Source organism: Schistocerca piceifrons, chromosome 4, assembly GCF_021461385.2.
Source record: "Schistocerca piceifrons isolate TAMUIC-IGC-003096 chromosome 4, iqSchPice1.1, whole genome shotgun sequence".
NCBI classification, from domain to species: Eukaryota; Metazoa; Arthropoda; class Insecta; order Orthoptera; family Acrididae; genus Schistocerca; species Schistocerca piceifrons.
Window position 1 is genome coordinate 29345871 of NC_060141.1, and position 21252 is coordinate 29367122.

A 21252-nucleotide genomic window follows, 5' to 3' on the forward strand; every position below is an offset into this window, starting at 1 on the left:
AGATCAGGTCATAAGTTTCACCTAACTGCACTGTTTTTGGTTCTAAATACAGGAATAGGGGCCCAATTAATAAATACCAATTACACAAATCACTTGCAAGTCATGGTCCACATGAACAACTATAATTGCAATAAAATTTAATTTCACTACATATTTCATTTAGATTACATGACTCACCTGTTTATTTTCAGTATACCTTTACTAGTAATATTCTGAAGATTAGCACGCATTTACCCATAGTTTATTTCAAACATCAACAGTAAGAGACAGACTTAATGACATGATTTGTGGTAGCAAAACAAACATATAATTTCCATAGAATCTCCATCAAAATATACATTATTTATGACAGTATTATGAGAAGGACAGATTGCTACCACCTTACAGAGGAGACATTCGCTCCCAGACAGCCAAAATTAAAAAGACTGCTACACATTTGGGCTTACGGCCAGAAGTCCTCCTCCTAAAGTAGAAAAAAAACACACACACACAAACACAAACAGTGGTAATGTCTCCAATATATAACAGTTTCTGTTCCCTGTCTGTGACTCAACGTCTCCTCTATATGACGAGTAGTAATCTATCCTTTTCATAGGGTTTAGGAGGAGGTCATTATTTCAGCGTGGATTTTTCACTGTTATATATTATGTCTGTCATACACTTGACCATCCTACATTTATTTCAGCCTGGATTTTTCACTGTTATATATTATGTCTGTCGTACACTTGACCATCCTACATTACAAGCACAGTTCATCTTTCCAATACAGTACTTTGGCAATCTTATTAATAGGCAAGAAGAGACAGTCATATACTTAACATATATACTATATACGCTAAAATTGCTACTAAAGTTATAGGGATGACTCAAATATGATAACAGTTACATTTTCTTTTATAATGAAGCAACATGATGACACTGAAGAATGAAGGTGATGCCTTCATCTACCTTCCCATTTATGTATCACATGAAAAAACCAACTGTTTACATTCAACTAATGTGGCAGACCAAAGCACACTTATACACTCAATTTCACAATGAGTTACAGTAGCCAAGAGGTGAGTAGTGGGGGGAAAACATAAATACCATATTACTGAATTGTCTGAAAAGCAATTCAGCAACACAAATTTGTTGAGAATTTTTCTTCTCTTGGCCAGTACAATTCTTTACTTGATTAGAGTGAGACATGGATTACAGAATTTGTACTATATTTAAATAGCTATATAACAATGAATAAAGGTGTTTCTACTTAAAGCTATACCACTGCCACGTAAGATGATGTGAAATTATATTTCAGATTTAAATCCAACCATTTCAGGGCAGCAACCAAAATGGACATGGACTGGTCAGAAATAACACTACATTGTGGGGATTTTAACAATAACAACAACAACAACAACAACGAAAACAAAAACAGTAAGCACTGGAAAGGAAAATGGGTGATCATTCAAAGTCGCAGCAGTTTTCCAGGTCATAAATATCATTGCACTAAATTACTGGGAACCAGATGTACTAAATCTGGCAACCCTTTCTCAGTAATGTGGAGGAGTGGAAACAGGACTGTCATAGAGATATGGAGGGAGAAGTGATAAAATAGAGAGTGGGAGGGGGAGGGGAGAAAATTGGAGGGGGTCTGAGAAGAGAGGTAGGTACAGGAGGAAGTGGGGGCCAAATAAAGGAACAGATATTGAGGTAAATGGGATGAGCAGAAAGGATACTCAGATGGAAGGAGAGAAGTGGAGAAGGGAAAGGTACGGTAGATCAGGTGCATGTGTGACAGACATAAATTGGGGGATATTGTATATCGACAGGTAAGATACATCAAGGGGATCAAAGGGCAAGTTACTTACGTCAAGGGGATTGAAGGCAAGTTACTTCAAGATGGTAATTTCATTGAGGGTGATCATAGAAGACCTCAGGGGCAGAGGGGGGAGGATAGACATTGGGTGTAGCGTAGCCCGAGGGGGGGGGTAGAGGGGGGAGGATAGACATTGGGTGTAGCGTAGCCCGAGGGGGGAGGGGGCAGAGTAGACTGAATGGAGGAGGGCAGACCTAGGAGATGATAGCCTGAATAGGATAGGGTAAAATGGGGAGGGGGGGGGGGGGGAGGAGACGATCAGATCAAGGGTGTGGAGGGAGGGGTGACAAGTAGACTGCAGGGGGTAGGGTTGACTGGGGGGGCAGGGGAGACTGATGTCATTGTGTGATGGTTAAGTTAAAAAATCCCTCAAGAAAGCTAAGCGAGTATTTACGATGATAAGCAGTTGTTTCCATCCTACATAGACAATGAATGGACATCAGTTTATCCCAATATAATGGATGTGGAGGAATTACAGACAAACTTTAGATTGTAAATCACATTCTCGAGAAGCATATTCTGAGAAAGTGCATTAAGAACACTAAAGATTCACTGCAGTTTAATAATAATACTCAGAAAATGCTGAGGAAGCAGCAAGGAATGTTGCACTTTCAATTCAAAAAAGAATATGGAAACGTTGACAGGCAAAATTTATTAGAAATTCATGTGTCTATAAAGAGTGATCAACATGCAAAGCAAACAACTTTTACAGTCACACTTTAGTGAAAGATCTTGCTATGAACCGAAAAGATTCTTGTCCTACATAAAATGATTAAACAAGTCAAAGAATTCACTCTAGCTGTTCCTCAACAGGTCTGTCACTGAAATAGAATACAGCCAAAGGGAAGCTGAAGTTCTAAATTTTGCATTTAAGAAACTCATGCAGGAGGGTCATACAGATATGCCATTGCACAGACTCCTGTATGGAGGACATAGTTACTGGCATACCTGACAAAGATACACAACTGAAAGAGAGTGAAAAACAGCAAGTCGCCAGATCCAGATGGAATCCCAATCTGGTTTTACAGAGCCCTTGGCCCTTTACTTAGCCTGCATTTACTGCAAATCTCTTGCCCAGTGCAATGTCCCGAGCAACTGGAAAAATGCGTAGGCAACTCCTGTATGATAAGAAGGATAAAAGAATGGATCCACAAAATTACAGATCAACAGCCTGAACATTGGTTTTCTTGAGCATATTCTCAGTTTGAATATACTACACTTCCTTTCACACTCATGCAAAACTCAGCTTGACATTTACACTCATGATATACTGCAAACCATTGATGAAGGGCAACAGGTAGACTCCATATTCCTAGATTTCTAGAAAGAGTTTGACATGGTGCTCCACTGTAAACTTAACAAAGGTACGAGCATGCAGAATAAGTTTCTCAATCTGTGGGTGGATTGAAGACATTTTAAGTAATACAATCCAGTACATTGGTCACGATGGCAAATGCTCGTCAGAGATAAGGGTATTGTCAGGAGTGCCCCTATGACTTTGCAATGTACCAGAAAGTATCACTGACTGACTACAGTAAAATACAGGATGACTTAGACCAAATTTATGATTGGTGTGATGAATGGCAGCTTGCAAATGAGTAGAAAAAACAATCCTGTAGTGTTCACATACAGTATCTGTGGTGTGCAGCTTGATGCAGTCAAATCTCTTATGTATCTCCAAGGCAGAATGCCTTGATATGCCCCAAAGTGATACGAAATGTAATGAGCACATAAAAATTGTGGTAGGGAAGGCGAATGGTCAACTTTGGTTTACTGGAAGAATTTTAGGAAACTGTAGCTCATCTATAAAGGAGACCATATAGAGAACACAAGTGCTACCCATCCTTGAGTATTACTTGAATGTTTGGAATTCCCATCAGGTCAGATTAAAAGAAGGCATTGAAGCAATTCACAGGTGTGCCACTAGATTTGTTAGATAAGTACAATAAGTACAAGGAGTATTATGGAGATACTTCATGAAGGCAAAGTAGCATTCCTGGAGGACAGACGACTGAGCCGTAGCGGCTAGGCTACTTGCATCACTGATATCGATATTCGGCTGTCTCGCTATCTTTGACTGCTCCCCTCCAGCGGTTTTCCGGGTGAACGTGTGACGGGAGAGTCTCCGGTTGGCATTCAACGAGCCAACTTGTGTTGAAAAAAAGGCTGCGTCCCTAACCGTGGTGCACGGGCCTCATCGTGCTCACTGCCGCGTCCCTAACCGTGGTGCACGGGCCTCATCGTGCTCACTGCCCGAGTCTTTTGTCGCACCAGATGTACGGCGCCGATCATTGGGCGCCTTGACGTGCAAAACTGTGGTGGGTTCGTCACCTCACGCTGAACAGCTTCCCAGCTCGTAATTTGCAAGCTCCAAGTTATTATGTGTTTACTAAGAAGATTGTTGAAACGTATTGTGGCAGGGGTAGCTGCCGGAGATGGTTCTGAACTTGGTTCCACAGTGGCTGATGTTTCTCATTTCGTTTCTCATCATTTGTGGAGTGTGTGTTTTTAGTGTTTTCATGCTAGTTTTAACTTGTTTTAGGACATATTGACTGCTTGGGGACTGGTTGAAGTTGTGTACATGCCCGGCAGCCATAAAGTTACTGGTTAAATCATTTGTCACGGCAGGATTTGGTACGTTTATTTAATGCTGAAAGTGCCTTAAGGCAACTGCAAGTTTCCTGCTAATTTACTGGGAGACAGGTACTGTTAGAGTATTGTTCCATAAGAATTTGGGGACATGCTTATTATATATTCCAGTGTGGCTGTGATTTGACCTTGTTTTCATTGCAATCTATTTGTGCTGCAGGCCATTTGTTAAGTCTGCTCGTTTCCTGGCATCGGTGCGATTATGGATTCTAGTCACGACTGCGCATTGTGAGGCCAGTCGGACTATATATAAATACACACCGCCTGCTTGTCAGCCTGTGCCCAAGCCGGGGGGAGTGAACGCTCGTATTGCCTGCCGGCCGTAGCATTATTGCTTCCAAATACTGCTGTGGGCCTTAATGCTGTTCTCTAAAGTTAAGTGAGGCCACTTTGTTAATATTAGCGTTTCTGTAAGTTATTTTACTGGTTATTACTAGCCATTCTTATTCAACACTTATGTTAATCATTTGTGTATCTTTAATGAATGCGCAACTTGTTATTTTTCCCATGTGTCAGTTTTGCGACCTTGGTTGGCCCAGTTTGCAGTTTTAGTAAAAGCATGTTTCACTGTGGACCTTTATGTGGGCAGTTCAGTTTTATTGAGCTTCAAGATCTTGTTTTTTTTTTTTAATGAAGTTGTGGTATTATGTGGCTGTGTAACTTTGGGGTGGAAGTGTATAGTGTTACTAGCCTTTTGAGATATGGGTAAACAAGAACAATTGTTTAGGTTGCAGCAAGTCTTCTGAGGAATTGAAATTTTGTCAACAACAAGGCGTTAAAGTATGAACAAATTTGGGCATCAAAATCAAGCCAAGACCTATGCCGCAGAAGCTCACTGTCCATTGGTGACATTTCCTTAACTGATTGTAGTTGACTTTTGCCATAACAGAGTGGCGATGACTTATGGCAATCAGCTCCATCTGATCCATCAAAGTAACAGAATGCAAGGGTCTCTTGGTTCATTTTATACAATAGTTTGTTAACCTATAACAAGCAATTTTGAAAGCTCATGAATATCCTGTTTCGAGGCATCAAACAATGGAAAATCCTAGATGAAATGTAACAATATTATGAAAAGGAAAGTTGCTACTCACCATATAGAGGAGATGCCGAGTCACAGATAGGCACAACAAAAAGACTGTCACAAATAAAGCTTTCGGCCAGTAGGGCCTTCATCAAAAATAGACAACAGATAAACACATATGCAAATGCAACTCTCACACACGACTGTAGTCTCAGGCCTCAACTGCCTGACTACAGTCGTGTGTGTGAGTTGTGTTTGCATTTGCGTGTGCGTGTGTGTGTGTGTGTGTGTGTGTGTGTGTGTCTCATCTATTTTTGATCAAGGCCTTACTGGTCGAAAGCTTTATTTGTTACAGCCTTTTGTTGTGCCTATCTGTGACTCAGCATCTCTGGTTTGAAGCACAGCAGATTCAGCCTCATTTTAGAGCTTCCCTTCAGCTACAACATTGATTAATGAGTATTCAAACACTTAGTACTCAACAGCAAGATTGCACAATGTTAATACCGAAGATTATACCGCACATAAGACTGACACTGTCAAGATTGCCAATAATGAAAGCAACAATTGAGAGTGCTGATTCAGCAATGTATCAATACTGTGAGGATAGGGGCTTAAAAAACTATTGCTGCTTTATAATGCCAATGGAAACTGAGTGACAATGCATATATGCATCACCATGCATTGTAGGGTTAACACATTCTAAAGCAACATAGCTTTCCATTACAATCGTCTAGATTTTATAATCTTAAGAGCATTCGCTGAGTTTTTATTATATTTATATTCTGTACGGTAAAATAATGTAAAAATGCTTCTCATTAACAAAGTTACTTTCCCTAAACCAAAGGCAAATCTCATACTATTAAAAGACACTACAATTACACATTTTTTGAATTACAACTTCAAACTGTATTAACTTTTTGTACATATTGATAATTCGCTTTCCCTACTTTTGGTAGTTATTCTTACTCATCAATATGCAAGATCCAGAAATTAAACAATATAGCTTTGAAACCTAAAGCATGCTCTTTCCAGCTGTGGCAAGAAAAAAGGAACTGAACAAGACACAGTTGAGATACTGTCTCCCAGACATACCGTAAAATTTGCATGTAGAAAATTTTGACCAACTTCACAGATGCATATCTTTTCATCTAGGCATCCAATGTTAATTAAATTTGATCCGTATATAGACATCGTATGTATGAATAAGTCTCAAAGTTTTGGTTTGTATGAAAAGCAGTAGTGGTCGGTCAAACCTTAGCTCTCAGAATAGTGCGACGAATTTTTTAGCCACTTCAGAGGTTTGTATCTATGTTTAGGTGTGGCTAAATCCCTAATTTTTGCCATGGTGTGACTGAGCATAAAAAGTTGCCTAGGTATATTAAAGCAAATAACCAAATGTTTGTTAGAACTTCCAAAAAAAGCCTAGCAAACTTGGTGCATTTGCACCTTTGTACGTGATACGAAGATGAGTAGTCTCTCTTTAACAGCCCCTAAAAATTCAGCCACTGAAGATACTGGACTGAAATTTGGTATATAACCATCAAAGACCATATGGAACCTTCACACCAAATTTCATTAAATTTGGAATTGGTCCCTTTGATGTGGAATGACCCTTATGATATTGTGACACTCCCTTCCCTATTTTATAATACAAAATGGGCTACCCTTCTCTGGACTTTTTCAATGGCCTCCATCAATTCTATATATTGGTCCCATTTGCTCCACATTATTTGTTGCTAAGAGGTCAAGTATGTTTTCACAACCATTTACACTTTCAGTGGGCCCCTGAACTAACAGCTCACAATAATTCTGTGAGAAAATGGCGAAGTTTTATATCTACCACCAGTAAAAGAACATGTATCTTTGCCAACATATTGAGGGTGGCTTGAAGTCATCACCAGCTATAATTGTATGAATGAGGTACCTATTTCAGATGATACAACAAGACCCACATTCACTCAAAAAGAAAACAGCAAACAAAAACATCTCCAGAAAACTAAACAAATATGTATATACAAGAACAGAAAGCAATCACCACCAAAGCAGATAAAGAAAATGCCCTGCAAGTTAGTTTCATGTTCCAATATACAACCTTGTAATGTTTTGGAAGCCTAATTTCATTGAATATTTTTTTTTTTCAGTATGGTTGAGAAATAAGTCTGCACATTGACCACTGCTGGGCAAACCCACTAATAAGCTTTGTTTTTAAACAGAATTCCTTATGAGTGAAACAGAATACATCAGTGTATGAGCAGAATTCATAGAAGAGAACATTATTCAATTAGTCGATGACCCCACAACGATATTAAAAAGAAATATACAGAAACTCCTAAAAACCCTCAAAATTATCATCACAAAATTTCAATCAAAACATATGACCCAAAAGAATACCTTGCATCCAACCTAAATACTCTAAAAAAAATACACAAACGTAACTGTCCAATTAGACCTGTAAATTAACATAAAAATAAAATATACAAACGTAACTGTCAAATTATACCTGTAAATTAACATAAAAAATTACACTATCTTACCACCAAGCTACACACACACACACACACACACACACACACACACACACACACACACACACAGTCTTTGGAATGAAATACGTCACTGATTCTGCATCCTCAGGGTTCCGACAGTTTGCTGGTAGGTTTGGCATTAAATGTTTACGCACACGTCATGTAATTCATGTAAGTAACAGGCCACTGATTTGCGTACATGGTGATAGCAGCTGATATGGAAGCCACCTGGGTCACTAAGATTTACGTCAGGCAAATGTGGTCACTGAGACATCAATGTGAGTTCTCGACAATGCTCCTCCAACCAATGTAACATGGTTCTTGTTCTGAGTCACAGACAATTATACTGCTGACAGATGAAATCGCCATGGGGGAAGATATCAAGCATGAAGACATGCCAAACGGTTTGCAGTTTGTCTCCCACAGCATAATACTGCTCCCACCAGCCTGCGACTGTGGCACAATGCACTTTTCGAGCTGCTGTTCACCTCAATGACAGTGTTTGTGGAGACACTATTGACCTCGTGTGTAGCAAACAATGATTCCACCCGAAGAGCCGACATATTTCCACTGATCGATGGTTGAATCCTGATAGTTCTATGCCCACTGCAATCACAATTGACAATGTTGTTGGGCAAACATATGAATACATAGGGGTGGTCTGCTGCGGTGTTCCATGTTCAATGATGTATGATGATTGGCATACTCTGAAACACTTGAAGATGCACCAGCATAGTGCTCTTTTGGCACAGATGCCACAAACCACCATCTATCTTACTTTACAGAGCAGACAAGCCTCCGAACCCTACGTTCTGTGAAGATTTGTGGACATTCAACCATTTGCATCTAGTGGTAGTTTCACTGTTGTTCTACCTCTTTCCGTAAATGCTCATGACAGTAGGACATGAATGTTCAAACAATGCTGTCGTTTTCAAGATACTTGTTCACAGGGTTCTGCATAATAATAATCTGCCCTTTGTCAAAGTCATGTATCTCAGCGGATCTCCCCATTTTCAGCCTATATCTTTGCTAATATGTTACCCCATCCATGTCTGCTCTGCTTACATACTTTTGTAACCATGTCATTCGCAAGAAAAGCCACCAGACAGCATCCAACATCGCAGTGGCAGTGGTCATAACATTTTGTTATCATTGTATAGATTACTACAGAACTGTACACTTTTACACAATACGAACCTACAAAACACCAATGAAGTGATAGGAAATATAAAGGTGTAAATATACCACCAACATCAAATTTTATATCTTATGAAATCATTTTGGTGTAAATAAATATGCCCACAGGAAAAAAAAAAAAAAAAAATAGCATTGAAGAACATCTGCAGAAACAAAGGAAAACAACGAATGCACACACAGATGAAATTGAAGCCACCTTATAGATTACAACAGAACAGAACAACTGCACTTTCCACAAGGAGTTATATTTACAAAAAGAAGGTCTACCAATGTGCTCAACCAACAATGGTCAGTGTGCAAACCTATCTGTGAGCCACAATGAGAACAAAAATATTCAATGAAATTATACATCCAAAACAATAGAAGATTATACATTGATAACATCATGTGGACATCGTTTATTTGAAAAATGAAACAGATACCTGGATAAAACAACTATACAGTGACATAAACATGGTTTAACCTAAAATAAAATTCACCAATGAGACTGTAGTAGACATGAAACTTAAATTTTCTAGACATCACCATACTCAGTCAACGACGAACATAATTTTGGAATATGCATGGAACCAGCACCCCCACATACAATCACTCACAAGAATTCCAATTACCCACAAAGTTTCTAAAATTTAGATGAACACTACACAGACTTAACTGAACTCCCTGGGACAAACTCAGTTATACACAGGAACTAAACACAGTGCACTATGTAGCTGGAGAAAATGGGTACTGCACACAAATAATATACACAAACCAAACAACAAATTTAAAAAAAGCAAATTTAAAAAACTATCAATATATTACCAATCAGGAACACTAGTGCATGAGAAACACAGGGAACAAGAAACACCTTAAAAAACAGAACTTGGTACATATTAACATACAGAAACAAAAATGTCAGTCAGAAACATTCTTAAGAAGCAAGCATCACAAATATCATTCTGCACAAACAACACAGGATAGAAAAATTTTAGTGCTAAGATCTTCTCCACAACAACTCTTCCAAAGCTGGAACATATCCGTCAATCTCTAGTTCATACCCACCTCTGGTTCATACCAATACAGATCAAATGGGAAGAAATTTTAAAACTAGATATTCTGAAAATCTCATAACCTTAAAAAGTGATAGTACAACGCTACACTTTTGCAGATCATCTCTTACAAGAAATCCACCTTCTAAACAACATTGAGACTGATCTCAAGATCCTCAGAGAAAGCAATAGTTCTATCAAAAATTCACAACTGAGGATAACTACCATATGCAAAAAGGAGTGATAGAAGGATAGAAAGTCTAGAATAACAACACAACACTGTGAAACAAAACACTATTTGCAGCATTCAATAAATTATACACAGACACTTCCCCATATAAAACATAATAATCAAGCACCCTCAAGTATCCAAAAACATACACTAACAAAAGAAAGAGAAATCTGCCAGAGATGCACAACTGGACAGAAAATGTCAGTGCAGTGACGTACACAACACCTACTCACGAAAAAGTATTAAAAAATAAATTTCTACACGACTATGATGCCGATGACATGCTGTCGCAATGAAAAAAAGTCACAAAGAAGCTGGCCTATAAAAATCAATTTACTAAATCACTGTAATTCTAGGTGAGCAATTGAAACAAATTAAACACAATTCACATGTTACAGATTTTAGGCTTTAAGTAGAAAAATAATGATGAACTTTGTGTGATATTTTAAAGAAATAAATCGTGGCCCTGTGTTTCATATAAGGTAAAAAAAATAGTTTGCAAAAACAACAAAATGTCAACAGCAGCTTCCAACTTCAACTTCATCAAGATAATTCACTTCAGAAAAGTTATGTATCTTTTTCATACCTGGATGGACGAAGTTTACACACCTCTGAAGGCTACAAATGAGTGAACTTACTGTCTGTTACAGCTAAATGCTGTGAGATGGCACATTATGCCTGTTTGTGCCCCATAGACTCATTCATGCCATCATCAGCTACCATGTTCCCCTTGGTTTCTACATGGACAGTACCTAATAGAATGCACAATTTCCTTGCTACAATAACTGTTAAGGATTCCCTGATATCTTGAACAATTACGTTGCCTGACAGCAGTGGTACACCCTAATTAAACATGTCTGTGTGCATATCTTTAAAATCGGTGCTTGTTTAAAATCTAAAAATCTTAGAACTATCAGTAGGCCAGAAAGTGTGAGAGAGCCTTTTTGAAAGAGTAGAGATCTACTACAATCCCAAGACTGATCTTAATGTCCACTTCCACCAAATTCAAAATGCTCTCATGGACTATGTCTCCTGTGCACACATCCACAAGCAGATTTGCCACTGATTTGAAAGGTGACTGCAAAAAGGATTGTTATTTGTATCCTTGTCGCAGCCCAAGTCACTGCTATCTTCTTCTGGTGTGAAAATGGTACACACTCATAAATTCTGAAATCATTACCCAAGATGCAAATCAACAAATCTTTAGTAATATTGCAGTAAGCATGTTATATTTGGTTTTGGTTTTAACATTCTGTGGCTGTCTATTCTAAGAAATGAGAATGTTGAAAGGTTTAACACTGGATTTTATGTAGTTCCCACACACAGTATGGGATATGAAAGTTGATTCAAGGTTAGCTCAGCAAATCTGAGCCAGTCTGATACAGATGGTCTGCTTTAAGGGACCCCAGAGGTTGCCTGCTAACTCCTGTTTTGTCACAACAGCTATCCAGTGGCAGTTAAAACATGACCAGAACTTATGGTAATAGCTGAAAGGCAGCACTGATCAGCCCCAAACACAGTAAAAACCACATTCACCAAACCTGAACATGGCAAACATCACCATCTGTACAATCCAGTCACATTAGTGTTACCACCACCCATGTCTGACACAAACATGCAATGACCACTCACAGGCAACAGGTGGCAGGTGGCAGCACTAACAGCAGAAGATATATAAAGTGTGTTTGAAGGGTATGCAGAGAACAATGCAGTCCTCTTCAGAAAGCAGAAACGAAGCCATTTGCCTGATCCAAAAGGGCACGATCAGTGGCTTTCAAGCCAAGCAGGTGACGCGTAGCGCCGTATAACGATCCTGCCTTGGAGGCGATTAAGTGGGAGATGTGCCTCAGAGCTGGATAGTGACAGATGGCCATGTGAGACTGGATGCGCACGTAGTTTATGTATGAGCCAATAGAGGACAGTATTGGATAGAGGACAGATTTAGTTTCGATTGTGCCCAGCAGAGTGCACTAAAGAAATAGAATGTTTTTCATAAACTGTTCTAGTATTTTCATAAAGTGTTATATGTCTTTTTGTGTATGTAAAATGTTATAAATCTGTTTTAGCAGTATGAATGATGCGTGAGTGTGGATTAATGTTAATATGAAGATAATTGTTTAGCGAGTTATGTAGCAGGATTTAGTGTGGGAACATTTCGAAGAAGTATGGATATGAACAAAGGGGATTTTTGTAGAATAGATTTGTAAAGTAAGTTTATGGTAAAGGGAAAGTTAATTCAGGTATAAATAACAATAGTAAATAACTTTATGCATAAACAAAACTTCAGCATATTAGATAATTACATCAGTAAAAAGTGCAGTCGTTAGGTTTACTATTTTGCGAATGGTTATTGATGAAAAGTGCGGACTGACGCGAGAAAGTGTTGTTTTGCTATTGGCTGTTGAGTAAATTGACCAATGGTAAAGCAATATTCTTCGCACGCCTTTATCTGCTGGTAGAGAAGACTTAGAGTATTCTAGAGAAGAGTCAAGGCCTAGCCATGAAACAGATCGGACATGTGTAGTAGTAGTTCCGATGGAAATATAAGTTGCCGGATCTAACAATGTTTCATACATCAAAAGTGTTGGAAAGTGACGGCATAATTATTCCAATGCGTGTGTAGAAATTTCAGAATTTTTAAGTGAATTTTGTGACGAGAAAAGACAAATATTTCACATGGCGTATTGAGCAGGTCGGTGGCTAAAAACTGTGACTGCATTTGGTACCGACAGACTTAATATTTGGCAAGCATTATCAATCAAAAACAATCAGTATTTTTATAGCTATTACATTTTCGGGAAATGCAACACCATAAACTTGCTAACATGAGTGAAAGGGATTATGAGTGACTGTGTTAAGACTAGCATGAGCTTGGCAGTGATACTTGTTCACCTAAGTTTCAGAATATATTAATTGAGGACAAAATTTCCAAATTTTCATTTGTGTGAAAACTTTCTCCTGAAACGTAGATTAGTGACTTAAATTGCAGCCTGGTTCACGTCAAAGTACAGTAGGTTTCACTCGGCTTTCCTACTGATGATCTGCTGAGACAATGTTCACAGGTAGGTGCAGGTCAGTCGTAAAAGGGACGGAAAGAACCGCACCGCCGCACAGGGAAGCATTTCCAAAACAGCTAAGTCTGTAAACTGCTCACATGCTGCTGTGGTTATAGTATACTGCAAATGGCAAAATGGTCTATCCAAAACTGATGCTGAGGCAACTGTTGTGCACCACAGACCACAGATGACAGGGGTGAAAAATGGCTGCGGAGATATGTACAGGTGAAACAACTGATCATCGAGATGAATGAATGGGCTACCAACAGTGTCTCCTCAACTCCCATCCAGCGAACATTGTTACGTATGGGCTCTGCAGCAGATACCTGCTTCACGCACCAATGCTGACTGCCGTTCATTGGCAACAAAGGCTGGAATTTGCATGCCAATACTGCAACTGGACGTCCAATGAGCAGCAACAGGTGGCCTTTTCAGATGAATCATGTTTTACACTCCATTGGACAGACGGCCTTTCTCATGTACAACCTTGTAATGATTGTTGGAAGGGTCCATGCTGAAGGAGGAAGCACTATGATATAGGGAATGCTTTTGTGGCATTCCTTGCTTGGATCCTTTCTGGGAGGCACATGGATCAACACAAGAATGCTTCTACCCTCCGGGACCATGTACACGCTTAAAAAAAAAGTTTGTTTTCCTTCAGTACGATGGCATCTACCAGCAGTACAATGCAACGTGTCACACAGCTCACAGTGCATGTGCATGGTTCGAAAAGAACCAGGATGAGTTTACCATATCCCTGGCCACCAAACCCACCTTATTTAAACCCAATTGAGAATCTGTGGGGTATCTCTACCAGCCTGTTCGGCCCATGGATCTTTCACAGTGAAACCTAATGCTGTCGGCTACAGCACTGGAGTTGGCATGGCTCCACATCTCTCACAGTACCATCCACAACTTCACTGACACTCTTCCTGCACATCCACCCCATGAAAGGGGGTTATTCACTTCTGACAGGCAGTCATATTAATGTGACTGGACCGTGTCATTATTTCAGCTTACCACCTATGCACCACCATTGTAAGAAATACTACAGCCACAAGAAGCAGAAAAAGTGGGGTAACAAGTAAGAATTATATTAAAATTTACTTATATGGAGCTTTAGCTCAAATTACCCAAGGATAAGGATGGGACTGACAGTGAACTTGTTGAAGGTATAAAATAAACATTTACTTGGAATGGAAGAATAAAATTCTGCCAATTCTCAAATCATTTCAATTCACTGTGCATTGCACTCACTCCATGAAATATAAAGGGTGTTTCACAATTCATGTTACACGCTTCTTGAGGTTGGATGGGGGACTTGGTAGATCAAGTTTTTGATAGGAAACCATGGCTGGAAACATCATCCAAAGAGCTACAGAAGGGCAAAGTTATATGTGCTGGTGCCTGTAAATGTATGCATATACGTCATGATTTTGTGATGATGTTACAAACTAAGGATAAATGTATTAACCTGAGGTAATGGTCCCTGGTTCAGAAATGAATGAGTCTGAAGTTATAAGCAATTACCATTCTGATACCCTTGACACGCTTGTCTTCGCCCATAATTCCACCTCTGAAAGTTGTCTATCCTACAATCTTAGCAACAGTAGTAGCAGTATGTGTATTCCACTGTCAGAGGTATCAGAATGGTTTTCGCTTGTATCTTTTGACTCGTTTGTTTCTGAACTGGGGACCCTGACCTCAAACTGAGACATTTATCTGTCTCCACCATCGTTGAAAGTTTGTCACATCATCACAGAACCACCTTATACATACATAAATTTACAGATGCCAGCACCTATAACTCTGACACTTGAATAGCATCACTGGATGACGTTTCTGGACATAAGATCTAATGTAAAACTTTAGACTAAGTCCCCTCTGCAACCTCTAGAAGTGTGCAACATGAATTGTGAAACACCCTGTAGTTTCCTGCTTTACCACATGGTAAAGCCCCCAACTGCTGTGACACATCTAGTTAAACTCATCAGCAGTGTTTCTGTTTGCAACTATCAGTTAGCAAAATGACAGATCAGAGGTACAGGAGCAACGCTCTCTTCTGCTTCTGGCAAACAGGCATAAAATAGACCCAGTGAAAAGTGGGAAGATGGGGACATAGCTGGTAGCACTATTTTAGGACTTATGACGTAAATATGAGGACAAGTGATGTCTCTGTTTACTAAAGGTCCTAGTGTGAAATGATATGAACATTATTGCACCATTCTGCACATATCATTAAAACTCAAAATTATTTGAAGATGGTACACTTTGTGTGAGGGGAATTAATGCAAGATGACTGCTGGCACTGCAGTGGGTTCTCCAATTTCACCATCCATCAAAAAATTCTTTATGGGGTATTTCAAGGAGCAAGCTTCAAATCCTATATTCATTTACAACTATTTTAAATACGAGAAAGGGGGGAAAAAACAGGGACCTATTCCTTTTCTGTCACTCAACAATCTCCATGGCAGTAAAAGTATTAAAGAAAGTGGGAAACCCTGAGCTCAAATCCCGGTCTGGCATAAAATCCTTCTGCAGAAAGTCCTGAAGCAATTGACATCAACAGTCCCTTCCCTTCACGTTCTCCCGCCTCTACCTTTAATACACACAATATTGAAGAAAAAGTATCAAAGCAGTTGATCACAACAATAATCAAACTGCTATGAACAACAAAACAATTTAGGTCATACAATGACCAATGTTCAAGCATACCTTGTTTTCATGGAACAAGCTATGTATGCCAAACGATATTACACAGCCCTAATGATATGAACAGCTGCTGTATCACAATTTTTTTGCTTGTGAGACGACCACATATGTTATGTGAAATGTCCATGATTAAAACATCTGCTACAATTGTGCAATTATTTATTGGATGAAGTCTTTATGGCTGAAGTCTTTACACAGTCAGGGTTTAGGGGACTCTGCCCCATCTTCAGGTGTATCTCTAAGCTAAAATAAAACAATATCCCTAAACTGCAAAATCAAAACAGAGGTAGTGATACACCTGAAGATGAGATAAGAGTTCCTGAAGCCTGGTAGTGTAAAGAGTTCAATCAGTTAGTAACTGTAGAACTGTAGTGGATGTTTTAATCATGAACAGCTGCTGTATGTTTTACTGAATGGTCCTACCACATAAAAGACAATAAAGAGTCTATGTCCAAAGACCACAGTTTCATCAATAACCAAAATCTGTATGTGAGGAAGAGCTCAAAAAATTCATTTACATACCATATTTACTCGAATCTATGCCGCACCTGAAAAATTATACTCGAAATCAAGGAAAAAAAATTTTCCCGAATCTAAGCCGCATCTGAAATTTGAGACTCGAAATTCAAGGGGAGAGAAAAGTTTTAGGCCGCATCTCCAAATCGAAACAAAGTTGGTCCATTGTAATATGAGACACAATTTAGGTCGAATGAATGACGATACAGCTACAGTAGTTTGGTTCTAGTCGTAAGCTTAGCAGTTAAGCTTTACCAGGTAGCCATTGCTATGCGTCAGGCGCTCCGTCCGTATTTATACGGGTACCCTTCCTTTTTCACGTGCTTCATCTGGGTTGAATTGATTGCTTATTTTTCTTTGATCTTATAAGCGCCGTTTTCTTTGTTATAGGTGTTTACGTCACTCTAAGCTGAAAATGCATTACTGTACTGTGTCACGCATTGTTTGTCGCATTCTGATAGTGCGTATTTACGGCCTGTCGCCACTCGCGGCATGGCTTGCTTTTGTGCACGCTACCGCCGCTTACAATTTTTAAAAAAAGAAGAAGAGAGGAATCATCTCATTAGCGAAACAATGGCAAGAGACTGCTGTGTGTTGTTACTTACATTGCTGCTTTCTTTGATAATGATCAACAAGAACTAAATAATAGACTGCGTATGATAGAAGATGTTCTGAACGAGAGTTTAGCGAAAAAATTTCCCCGTTTGAAAATCTTTGCAGGCGCCTCTTTAGTACATTACATTCTGCACAGAAATTAGAGTCGCCTTAGATTTAAAAATCTAGTGAATTGCCGTGCTTCATTTCTGACTGAATCACTACTAGGCATAAGAATAATATGAATATAAACATGACGTGATATGTATATTCTTCCGCGTTTGCTGTTGTCTCACTCTAGTTTCGTAGTTTATTAGGCGGACAGGATTTAAATGAGATAGCAGCAAACACGAAACAATACATGGCAAAATGTTTATATTCGTATTATTCTTATGGTGAAGAGAATACTGCATGTGATTCACAATTCATAAAAGTTCCTATTAGCAACCATCTCTTCTCACAGGTAGGAAAAAATTCAGAATGTAGAGTTGGCCATATTGACAAACATCCCAAACAGTCTTTTCGAAGTACATAGAAATGGTGCTACATTCGAAGATGAACAATACGGAATTTGTATTTACTTTGATGGATAATGTATGAAAATGCAGTGGTCGAAACTCGGGGCGGAGAAAAAAGCTTGTCTTTTACTTTTTTTTTTTCAATTTATTTACTGACGCAGAGGTTTTGGTGCCAGTATTTATCTTTGTGCCTACAAAGCATGCCTGTGTAGCGCTACATATATTTGATGGCAGAAGTTAGTTATGGCGGCACCCACCAACATTTTTCAGGACTTCCGCTTGCTTTGCACTCGATTCTAAGCCGCAGGCGGTTTTTTGGATTACAGAAACCGGAAAAAAAAAGTGTGGCTTGGATTCGAGTAAATACGGTATATATTAGGACTGCCGTAATCAAGAAATCTGTTGAAATATCAATGTGTCCTAAAACTTTTGAAATATGAATCTGTCCTAAAAATATCAATGATGGAAATAGTTTTGTGCTGGAAAATCCCTCCAGGGTCCAAAAATTAAGATGCACACTAGTGAGGACAGCTAACAAATAGGGACAGTGATACCATGAGCAAGCCCTCCTGCCCGGTACATTGGCCTAGAACAGGACAGGTCTTGGCTTGAGGCATCACCAATCAATTACTTTGGTCCTAGAGGGAAGAACTGGAACTTAGACTTGAGAAGGTGAAACAGCATGGCTCTGAGAGTAAGTGGGTAAGTGCTAGCCTATAAATCTAAAGATTCCAGATTCATTCTTAGTTGGCCCTAGGATTCTTTCTGTCACTTATCAGTTCTTCCAACTCTGGCAATGGAAAGCTGCATCATGGCTTTAGTCCAGGTTAAACTTTAGGCCTCCTATACTGGCTGCATAAGAAGATTTGTTGGAGGATAGCAAAGGTGTACAACTTTCAACAGAACCTGCCTAGTAAAACACTGCAGTGTTACAAATGACATTTCAGTTGAACACAACCTTACCTTACCTTCGGACAGAACAGCAACTACAAATGGTAGTAATGCTAATACAAAGTTATTTAGATGTGTCACAGCAGTTATACGATTTCACACATGTGTCATCAGGAACAGGTAAAGCTCCCGTTAAGATCAAGATTTTACAGTGAATTGTTCAGACTGAAAACATCATCATTCACTAACAATTCATGTGACCTGACACAAAAAGACAGTAAATCAAAATCAATATAGCTGGATGAAGATATGAACTGTTCTCTTCGTTTATGTGAGTCCCCCTACATTGACCATCATACTACCCCTCATTTGGTAAGTATAACTTCTGGGTGTAATTCCTCCTACATAAATGTGAAAATGGTACATACTCTAGACAAATGTCTGGGATAAATATGTCATGTGTCTCAGAGTATGGGCTCCATCATAAGGTATAAGCAATTATGTAGTAAAAATTCTGAAACTGATTTGCTGAAGTTCAATTATCACAAATGACATGTCACAACAATGATGAAAGAATAATAAAAGCATGTACAGGGGCACGTAGAAAATAATTTTTCAGGTGTGTATTTTAACCAAAAATAAGAAAAGGAGCACGCACAGAAACAAACTACTCTGTTTTGCATTTATATAAGTAGACCAATTAAAAATGTAAAATGTGAATGTGCCAGTTTGCATGAATCAAGAGACGTATAATATCTAAACGTGATATATTTATCCATGTCTTTAAAGTATACAAAAGCATGCATACCGACACACCACTGAATTAGCCACAATGTGCACATTTGATTGACACAAAAACTTCAAATCATGAATCAGAACAATGAATGTAAAGAACATTGTTATTCTGATTTCAAACTGTACTTTAAGAGAAGAGCACTATTTATCCTTCCGTTACTCACTTTCAGCTACAAGCTCTGCAGTCCTGCAATTACATTAACTCTAGCACTCCATGACTGTCAATCCGGTGTACCGGAGTGGATCCACAGCATCTTCGCACCATCCTTTCCATTCCAGACAATTCCCTAATAGCATAAGGGAAGATGTGAAGGGGCTAGTCCAAAACATGATTCTATTTACTTTATGCAGGTAGTCATTGAGACTTAAAATTGTAAATAGACAAGAAATTCTTTTTTGCCACTATATAATTTCTTGCCCAACACTTCTAACATTTACTTTATCTTTCGGTTTTCAATTTCATACCTTCTTTAGCATTTACATTAGTATCTTTCATGGATTTTTATTTCATGGATTTTTATGGCTTTTTATGGCCAACATTGAATTTATTGGTATGTATAATATAGCTTTAAGTATCAACAGTACTAATAAAACTATCATGTGATGGCACTGATTGACCAGAATAGATTTCACATTAGGTAACTTAAGTGACAGAAATATCTGCATTTTCAACTGTTTCTTTATGCAAGTTTGCAACAGTGGAAAAAGGAATGTTTCATAATTCCTCTTCAAGTAATTATCAAGAATAATAGCACCACCGACTTTATGTAGAACTATAGAATACATTTTGAGCTTGAAATGATAATATTTCCAAGCAGTAAACAACAAATGTTTTCAAATTAGCTTTTATGTAATCTGCTGTATTTGAGAACAACATTTATGAAGCTGAATATACCTTATGTATGCTCCAAGATTTACCACGAAACTTTGGACTTTGAATATTTCTTGATAAGAGCATGGCCAAGAACTCTAGTGGTTTTTGTTTTAAAAAAAAAGAAAGGAGGATAGCTCCAGCATGCATGTAAAACCCACAAAACCCACCAAGGCTTTTGCATGATGAGGCAGAGCTATAATCTCTTACAGAAATAAAAGAAGAACAAACACTCGTACCAAGTGAAAGACTGAATTCTGGATTCCAGCTTCCACTCAAGTACAACTGTTTTGTCTGATAGACTGAAGCTATGACACATGAATAAGTGTGCTTAGATGGCTCAATGGCAGAGCTCCCTGTAAAAGGTGAATATTTTAGCTAGAGATAACACACATTACTAGTTTTAATCTGTCAGGATACACACATTACACTGCTGACTGGAGGTTTGATCCAGAATGGAATCTTATGTTTAGTATAAAGCATTCTCCAGATCTCATTCTCCTAGCAGTGTCTATTCCATAGCACCATGAGAGATGACAGCCTAGCTGTATTTTGAACTGGATGAGAGAAGAATTGATAGATGGGAGCTCTAAAATGTTCTAGAATTGCTCAGTAGAACACCACTTTAGGAAACTTAAGACCTGTGCAATTGTAGCACAGTCAACAAGATCAACATCTGCAAAGTATTAGTTCCATGAGTGGAAATCTGAACACAGAATTCAGCACATGACTTTGGTAGCTCAATAACATCATTGTGGTTAACACTACAGTTTGTAAAATGAC

At 38.6% G+C, this 21252-nt stretch overlaps 1 protein-coding gene across 2 annotated transcripts in view; it reads right to left on the reverse strand.

Annotated features, from left to right (window-relative positions):
• LOC124794677 (protein FAM193A-like) overlaps window positions 1-21252 on the reverse strand; it is a 225302-nt gene that overhangs the window by 1689 nt on the left and 202361 nt on the right. The window lies entirely within an intron of this gene.